The sequence below is a fragment of the Psammomys obesus genome, unplaced genomic scaffold (genome assembly GCF_907164565.1).
Source record: "Psammomys obesus unplaced genomic scaffold, mPsaObe1.curated_primary_1811, whole genome shotgun sequence".
NCBI lineage: Eukaryota > Metazoa > Chordata > Mammalia > Rodentia > Muridae > Psammomys > Psammomys obesus.
Window position 1 is genome coordinate 5,010,888 of NW_026587216.1, and position 8,943 is coordinate 5,019,830.

Consider the following 8,943-nt stretch of genomic DNA (forward strand, 5'->3'; position numbering starts at 1 on the left):
TTCTGTAAAGATAGTAGTCCTCTGACAGAAGTATAACTGGCAAAGATTTCCTCCCATTTTGCAGGCTGTCTCTTCATTCAATTAACTGTTTCCTTTGTTATAAAGATGTTAAAAAATTTTTTTTTTTTTTTTGTGGCCTCATTTGTCAATGCTGGCCCTTATTCCTCATGTGACTAAATCTCTATTCAGAAAGTCCTTGACTACACCTGTATCTTTGAAGTGTTTTCTTTATTTTTCCTTCAGTGGTTTCAGAGTTTCAGGTCCATCATGGTAAGGTCATTAATTTATATGGAGTTGATCTTTGTGCAGAACGACAGATACGGATCTAGTTTCATCCTTCAACATGTGGATATCCAGTCTTCCCAGCACCCTTTAAATTAATATTTTCTTTCAAATGTTTTTATTTTCCCTTCATGTCTTATCATTTTATTTTTTAAGTATTTATTTATTTAGTGTGTACCCACATGGCATGATTCAGGTGTGCAGATCAGTGGACAACTTGTGTGCTTTGGCTTTCTTTTTCCATCACATGGATGCTGAGGACTGGACTCAGGTCACCAGGCTTGGCAGCGAATTTAGCCACCAAGCCATTTCAATGGCCCACATCATTTCAACAATTGCTAAACCTTTAAAGTAAAGGCTACAGTAAGAATAGATGGAAAATGAGAACAATGGTATAGAGGAAATACAAACACCAGGAATCGGAGGCAAAGTCAAATGTCAGTGTTTTGATTAATTTTCACAGAGAAATAAGAAAAAAAATAATGTGTCTAGAATAGGATTCGGTTCTAAAAATTATGAGAAGCCCCTGGAAATTAAAAGAAAAATAATAGCAGAAATTAAAAACTCAATAAGTTTCTACCTTGCTCCTGAATTGTCCCCCAATTCCAGCTGTCTCTCCTAGTTCTCTCTCTCCCTCCATCCTCCTCACCACCAGAACCTTCCTGTTCCAATGGAACTATCCATTCCACCTGAAATATTTCTTCTATTTCTCCTTCCCAGGGAGATCCATTTGTCACCCCTTGAGCTGTTCTTATTTAGCCTTTCTGGTCCATGGATTGTGACATGATTGTCCATTACTTGACAGTTAATCTCCAGTTATAAATGATTACATACAATGTTTGTCTTTCTGAGTCTGTGTTACTTCACTCACAATGATTTTTTTTTCTAGTTTTATTCACTTATCTGAAAAAGTCATGATGTTATTTTTTTTAACAGCTGAGTAATACTCCCTTGTGTAAATGTACTACATTTTTTAAAACCCATTTTCCAGTTGATGGTGGAAACTACCAGGAATCTATTAGGGTGACCCTAGCTAAGACTTTTAGTAATGGGGGCCATGGAGCCTAAATCCGCCAGTGCCTGTAAACCAGGAAAAGATTTTCAGTGGAGAGATAGGACACCAGTCCCATCACAAAACCTCCAGCCTACAGTCTGTCCTGCTAACACGATGTACTGGGGCAAAGGTGGCACAGAAATTGTGGGAGTCCAGCTTGGTACCCATGCATTGAGAGGGAGCCCACCCCCAACACTGCCTGGAAGACCAGAAACCAGAGGCCAGATGACCCAGAGACCTAGGATAGAATGAAACACACCCAGAAAAAAAAAAAAAACAGTAAATAAAATGATTCGTAATGATATTCTGCTATACTCAGAGCCTGGCAAAGTCACCATCAGAGAAGCTCCCTCCAGCAACAGATGGAAACAGGTGCAGAGACCCACAGGCAAACATTAGGGGAACTCAGTGGAACTCAGTGAATCCGGTGGAATAGGAGAGGGAGGATTATAGGAGAGAGAAGGGTCAAGGACACTGCAAGAAAACCCAAATCAACAAACCTGAACTCATAGAGGCACACTGAGACTGAAATGACAACCAGGGACCCAGCTTGGGATTTACCTAGGCCCTCTGCATATGCCTGATGGTTGTGTAGTTGCTCTTATTGTTGGATTCCTAACAGAGGGAGCAAGGGCTGTTTTGGAGGCATTTTCCTGCTTTGGAGACTCTTGTCCTCCTGCTGGGTTGCCTTGTCTAGCCTTCATATGAGGAGAGGTTACCTAGTCTTATTGTAACTTGATATGCCATGTTTGGTTGATATTCAAATGGAGAAGGAGTGGATGGGAGGTATGAGGTGTGGCTGAAGGGCTAAAAGGAGAGGGTAGAGGGGAAAACTAAGGCTGGAATGTAAAATATGAATGAATAAATTAATTTTGAAAAGGTAATAATTGGGTTGAATAGAAGTTGAATAAAAAGTAGAATCCAAAGATGAGCCGGAAAATGGCCAAAATAACATAAATATAATTAACTGGAGAAATTCAGTGTATTACTGAATTCCAAAAATGCCAAAGGCAGGTAATATGGGGATCCAATATCCAAAGAGACAAGGAGAAAATTTTTACAGAACTGACTGGTGGATGTCCCTGGATTAAACAGCTTGTACAGTAATGAAGAAAGGTAGACACTCAGGTTTTCCAGTGAGATTTCAGAACAGCAGAGACGGAGGGCGACATCACAACCTACCCTCAAGGAAAAGCAGTCTATATACAATAGAAAAGATGGAGTAAGTGTGGCATCAGGATGTGCTAGAAACTGGGCACACTGGAAACCAGGTGAAAATGGGACAATTCCAGACAGCACGGAAGTGGTACATTTTCACCCTGCAGTTCTCTGCCTTGTTTCCTGCCTCCTCCGATTTCCTGTCTGTCTTCCTCTACTAGAATATCCAAATTTTCTTTTCACGAGTAGAGAACCGTCAAGGCTTACTGCTGACATTTCTATGCAGTATTAGATTTACAACAATTACTTTACTCTTTGTTTCTCCGTTTTCAGTTCCCCCTGCCATTCCTTAAGCTATGATTTACTTCTCTGTGGGTGGGATGCGGACAGACGAATGATGTTTTCAAAGACTCCGAGACTCTAAAAAACATTGAGCTCTTAGGATTTTTCTCCTCAGGGAGCCTCTAGAAGAGGATTGCTCTGCTAAAACGTGGAAGCCGATCTGTCATAGTGCTCCCCCCAAAACTGATCACCCCGAAGACATGCCTCAAGAAGGAGTGAAGCCAAACTTGGGCGAATCTTACAATTGTTGAGTAATGCTCTTTCTGTTACACTGGCATAACTGAAAGCGGTACCTGCGCCGTCCTCTCTCTCCTCCATCGGCCCCCACACTCCAGATTCCAAAACCAGAGGTGGAGCTGCCCAGTGCTCCTTCAGTCAGCACTGGCCTGTGCATTCATCCTGTTGGTCAGCTCTGTTCTGCACATTGTTTCCTTCTGGAGTACAGGCATTGGTCCGCTAAGACATGCGTAGTAGCTCTCCCTAGCTAATTTGAGCTGTAAGCTGTGAGAGAGCAGAAAGCCATGCCATTTTAGTTGCTATTTACCTCCACTGTGCGGCTTAATAAATACTCACCCGCTAATCTGCAAAGGCGTGCATTTAAATTGGGGCCCATCTTTTTGATGACATGTATTAACCAGTTCACTTATTTGTGTAAACTTCTTTCAGATGCCAGGCTTTTGAATTCTAATATTCTGGCTGGGAGCGGGAAGATTTTTTTTTAACAAAATGAGTGAATTCAGGAAGAGTAGTAATATAAAACTTTCAGTGAGTGACAGTAAATTCTTTAACGGGCCAAGCACTCTACCTAATCTTGGTCTCCCCATCCAAAAAAAAAAAAAAAAAAGCAGCAGCATTTCTGAGACCCGAAGGCTGTATGTCTGGGCACCAAGAAAAGGCAAGTCTTGTTTTTATTTCTCCGAGTGTGGAATGGGGAAAGGCCAACCTGTGGCCAACCCAGAGAACCAGCCAGTGTCTGGCCCGCCTGCAGAAATTGAGGGTGACCAGACTGGCTCAAATTGTACAGTACCGTGAGAAGGAGGCCCTCCGTGTCGCTCCCTCATCGCCCTGGCAGTGGTTCTCAGCCTTCCTAATGCTGCGACCCTTTAACACCGTTCCTCGTGTTGTGGTGACCCCAGCCGTAAAAATTGCCTTCACTGCCGCTTCATAACTGTAATTTTGCTATGGTTATGAATTGCAGTGTTAAGTATCTGATATTCGGGATATCCGATAGGCGACCCCCGCGAAAGGGTCGTTTGACCTCCAAAGGGTTGGTTGTGACCCACAGGTTGAGAACCGGTGCGCTAAAGGCCTAGGGGAGACGGAACAAGCGACCGTGAGGCCCAGGCTGAGTATCTATGGCCGAGCCCGGAAAATGAAGCTTAATGCCGAGAATGCCACCAAGGGCAATGTTGTGCCTTCGAGAGACACATTAGAATAACCTGGAGGTTAAAAAAAGAAAAAGAAAGAGATACATCGGTATTTACGGCTTGCACGTGCCGACCTGTAAACCATGAAATCGGAAACCCTGGGTGCACAGACTGGCAGGGAATTGCCCGCTGGGGAACGCTGCACACCTGACTCCTCTCACCCTGCTGAGGATGGGGACTCGGAGGAGGATTGCCAGTGGGACGTGTGGTCCGCCGAGCAGCTTCCCCCGGAGCTTACCAGGAACACAGCTTTCCCAAGCCCACCGCACGAAACACCGAACTTGAAGCCCTGTCTTAGCGAGGTCCTCGGCCGAGCACGCGGAAAGACTCCGAAAACGGGGTCGTCGCTGAGAGAGGGGACAGGGTTCTCAGCTGTGACTTGTTAAAAACACCTACGAAGACCCTCCCTAGCTATTCCCACCTCCCCTCCCAAGCTTGCCAAGCAGGAACAGGGATTCCCTGCCGTATGGGGGGAGGAGGGAAGAACTCTGCCCTCGGGCACCCTTGCTGCCGTTATGTGGCCTCAAGTTCACCTAGGGAAGCTGTGGCGTGGGTGTTAGCAGGAAAATGTGTACTTGGCTACTTTTCTTGGCACCATCCAGTCCACGCCTCTAGGGTGTGTGTGTATTGGCACTGTCTTAACAGAGTAGCCTTCTACCCATCCCTGGGCCCGGGTGCACAGGCCCTTCAGGCAGATAGCGTCTTCAGTATTAGAGGCAACTCGGGGCCATTCCCTTTGGAAGGTCACCTGGCAGTCTGCATTATAGGGGGGCGCCTCACTGTCTAGTAGAGAACTTGGCTGCATGCCTAGAGCAATGTTGCTGTTTTGTTGTTGTTGTTTGTCTTGTTTCGTTCTGCCGACCCCACTTCTTAGTCTCCTTAGATACCTTTTACTTACTTAATTCACAGGCCTTCTTCTCCTTGCAGGAAGCAGGCAGAGCAGTGAGCACCAGGCAGAACTGCATGCCTATACAACAGCCGAGGAGGACCTTAGACTGGGATGTAGGAGAAATCAGATAAATGGAGAAATCAGAGATAAATGGAGACTGGCTGACACAGCTGATTTGGATTGTTGGATTTCCTCTCCAATGCAGCTGTGTCAGCCCCCCCCCCCCCTCGTCCTCCTCCTCCCCCTCCTCCTCCTCCTCCTCCTCCTCCTCCTCCTCCTCCTGCTCCTCCTCCTTCTCCTCCTCCTCCTCCTCCTCTTCCCCTTCCTTCTTTCAGGGCTGGCAACCCATTTCTACTTCCAAAGACCCCCCAACTCCCGTGGCGGTAAGGTGTCTTGTGTTTACCCTGACTGGCTTGAGGGATACCTGGAGGGTTGGTAGGTCTGCGAGGATGTTTGTAGAAGAGCTCTACGTTTGAACGACATATGACTTTTCTTCTCCCAGCAAAGGTGGGCAGCGACCAATCTGCGGAGGACCTGGACAAAGGTGAGTTCTCTGTCCCTGATGGGGCCAGGATATCAGTTTCCTTTTGCCACACACAAAAATACCAAATTTGGGGGCCTTTTAAACTCTGGAACTTACATCAGTGCCCCGAAATGTCTCAGGCCTTCTGCCTTGCACTGATACTGCCAGCTTCCCTGGTTCTCAGGTCTCTGGACAAAGCTGAATTACACCATCGACTCCCCCGATCCTCCATCTTGGAAGTGACTATCATGGCACTTCCCAGCCTCCACAGTTGGTCAGCCAATTCTCATAATAACCTACTAACACCCCCCCCCCCAACACACACACACACACGGTGTTTCTGCCTGTCTACATGCCTGTCTGTCTGTGACACTGGCTATGTTTACAGGGAAATCCTTTGACTATGATAGCAAGCAAAACAATACAGGGCAGATTCATCATTACGTTCATGTTTGTGACGAAGAGACTCATTCTGATCTTGTTCTCAAGTCCTAGGATGGGGTACACCCATTTAGTATAATCCTAACTTTCTGCTTTAAAACATCTTTTGCATAATGGGACTGCTCAGTCCTGTGGCGCTCTGGAGCTCCTGCAGGGGGGAGTGTCTCTCGGGCTCAGCAAAGTGTTTCTCTGCAAAGCCAATGAAGCATTTCACGGTATCCGAATGCATCAAGTGTGCATTCAGTGTGAAGGTGCAGACCAAACCCTCCCAGCTGACATTTCCTTCAGCATCAGGCTTGCTTGGGGAGTCTGGGCCAGGTGACAATAATGACACCAAAGGCTTGTGTTTCCAAGTGAAGTCAAAACATTCACTGAGCAACCCCATAAATTGGCTAGACAGAACTAAACAGCAAAGAGAAGTGGAGGGAAAAAGAGGGGACCACAAGTCCCTGGGTGAAAAGAAGCTCACTGCAAAGAAGCAGGGTGCAGGGATGGCCGAGCCAGCCAGCGGAGGCAGCATCTAGCTTTTGCTCCTGCTTCAGCAGATGTCTATTCAGTACCTACTAGGTGGCCAACACAGCTCTGCATAGTAAAGATTCCACTTTGAGCCAGACGGGCCGAAATCAAGCCCCGATGGAGCGCACATCCTTTTTACACCGTGTGCACCCACATTCTAGCCTCTTCGTAGCACTGCCTTCCATCTCCATGTCGTAGCAAACACTCAAAGGATGTTGTTCCAACATCTTTGCATTTTTGCATTGCTTTCACATTAACCATCCCCGACTCCAGGGATCTTGACACACTTTGATCTCTTCAGAAACCCGAAAACCCCACCGGTTCTACTATTGCTGCTGTCAGCATAAGTTCCACGTGTCCTGGGCAGCGGGGAGCTTGCCCTATTACAGTCCATACTGTTGTAGGTCCATATTATCTGGCACTCAGCAGAGTCAGGACACTTGGCAGAAGTCATTACCTTGTGTCCTCCACCTGAAACAGAATTGTCAGTTGTTTTATTCCAGTTTTTTCTGCTCCCGTGACTTCTAAATTAAACCCAGAAAGCTTGGAGAGAAAACAGCCGTCGGCAGCTCTAAGGTTTCTCTTGGTTGGAGGTTTCGCTTCACAGCATCCCTGGGAAGACACATGATAACTTCATCCTGACACGTAATCACTTTAGCTTGTTAGAAGGGACAATGGCCGGTCTCTCAAACATGGACATAACGATTGCGTGTAATAACAGTGCCTTTGTTCATTCCGTTCATTTTCTTTATCAAGGAAGAAGTGGTGATTTGTGACTGATGAGAAGCCTTGGTAAATTCTTTTTGTTTACATCTGTAAAGATGCAAATATATGTGGACAGTGATATTAATTACCACTGCATGGGTGAATATATGCATCCATATGAGCAACAGTAAATCACTTAAATAATTTACCCACTGGGCTTTAATAATAGATGTGGTTATTTTTCTGGGAATTCATTTTATTTTCCCTTTAGTATTTCTAGTTTATTCAAATACTTTTGACTATAGTGACAATAACAGAAGTCAACCCTACCGGTTTAATCTGATATACCCATGAGGCCCAAAATGTCTACTATAAAAGGGCCACTGTACCAGAACATTGCTTCTTGTAAGAGCTGAGGCCTTGAGTCATCTGTAATTTCTTCTCCACGTGTTGCCATTGCTTTCAAAAGAAAGCAATGAACCCCTCTTGCCTGGAAAGTACCAATCCATTTCCTGTACTTTCTCTTATAAAATGTTCTTTTGCTCTTTCCCCCAGCCCTTTGCTCACCTTGTTTTGTTTTCTTTCTTTGCTTGTTTCCCTCATTGAAGGCCTCCTTCTATAGGTATTATCCCAAATAAATGCTACCAATGTTGTACTGGAAGCACAGAATTGGATTCAACAATATTTGTAAAATAGGGTAGACATTGCTGCCCAGGCAGAATCCTTGAGTCTCTGTTTGGATGAAGGGCTTTCTCTTTCTGATGGTGGTAGGTGAGTCATGTTCTTGGACCTGTCAGATGAACACTTGGAACATCTAGGTCTTGAAGTCCTGGACCGGCTGGATATGGGTCTCGCAGTAAAGAATACACTCAGGCAAACCCATGAGGCTGACTAGAGTATAGGCTCTGCCCTGCATCCCGCATACTCTTCTTGGTACAGTGACTAGTGCATTGAGAGTCCCCAGTGGACATTTGCCAAATCTTCTGCTTAGCAAGGTCTCCTCCATGGTTCCTGCTCATCCCTGGTCTCACTTAGCAGGTGCTTCCAGTTCTCTTGGCTGTGCAACAGCTAATTTCCCAAATTGTTCTTGTTATGGGATTCTGACATGTTCATAAGTGACCCTGTATCTTAGGACAACTGAGCCCACCTTCAGAACCACAGGTGACTCCTCCTGAGATGAGTCAGAAGCACAGCTGATCCCCAGTAGAGCATAGCAATCACATTACCCATGCTGCAAACTGGCTTAGAGAAAGGGTTGAAAACAACTCTCCTGGGATACCAAGACTCACAGTCACCTAGACAGTCATGGAGGTTTCTGGTCCATCCTAGTGAACAGGTACATTCAAACCAAGCCATGGCTCAGCTCTGGGCATTTTTAAATTCACAGAAGAGACAGCAGCTCATACCAAAGTGTGGCTGACTCTTATTTCTAGAGGTAGAGTTTGTTAGAGAAAATGTAGTTCTCTAAAGCCTGGGCAGAAAATTTATCACATAGAATCTGATTATCAAACTTGAGAGAAGAATCCAAACTAGCCTAAGTAATTGGTTTACACAGATAGATAGATAGATAGATAGATAGATAGATAGATAGATAGATAGATAGATA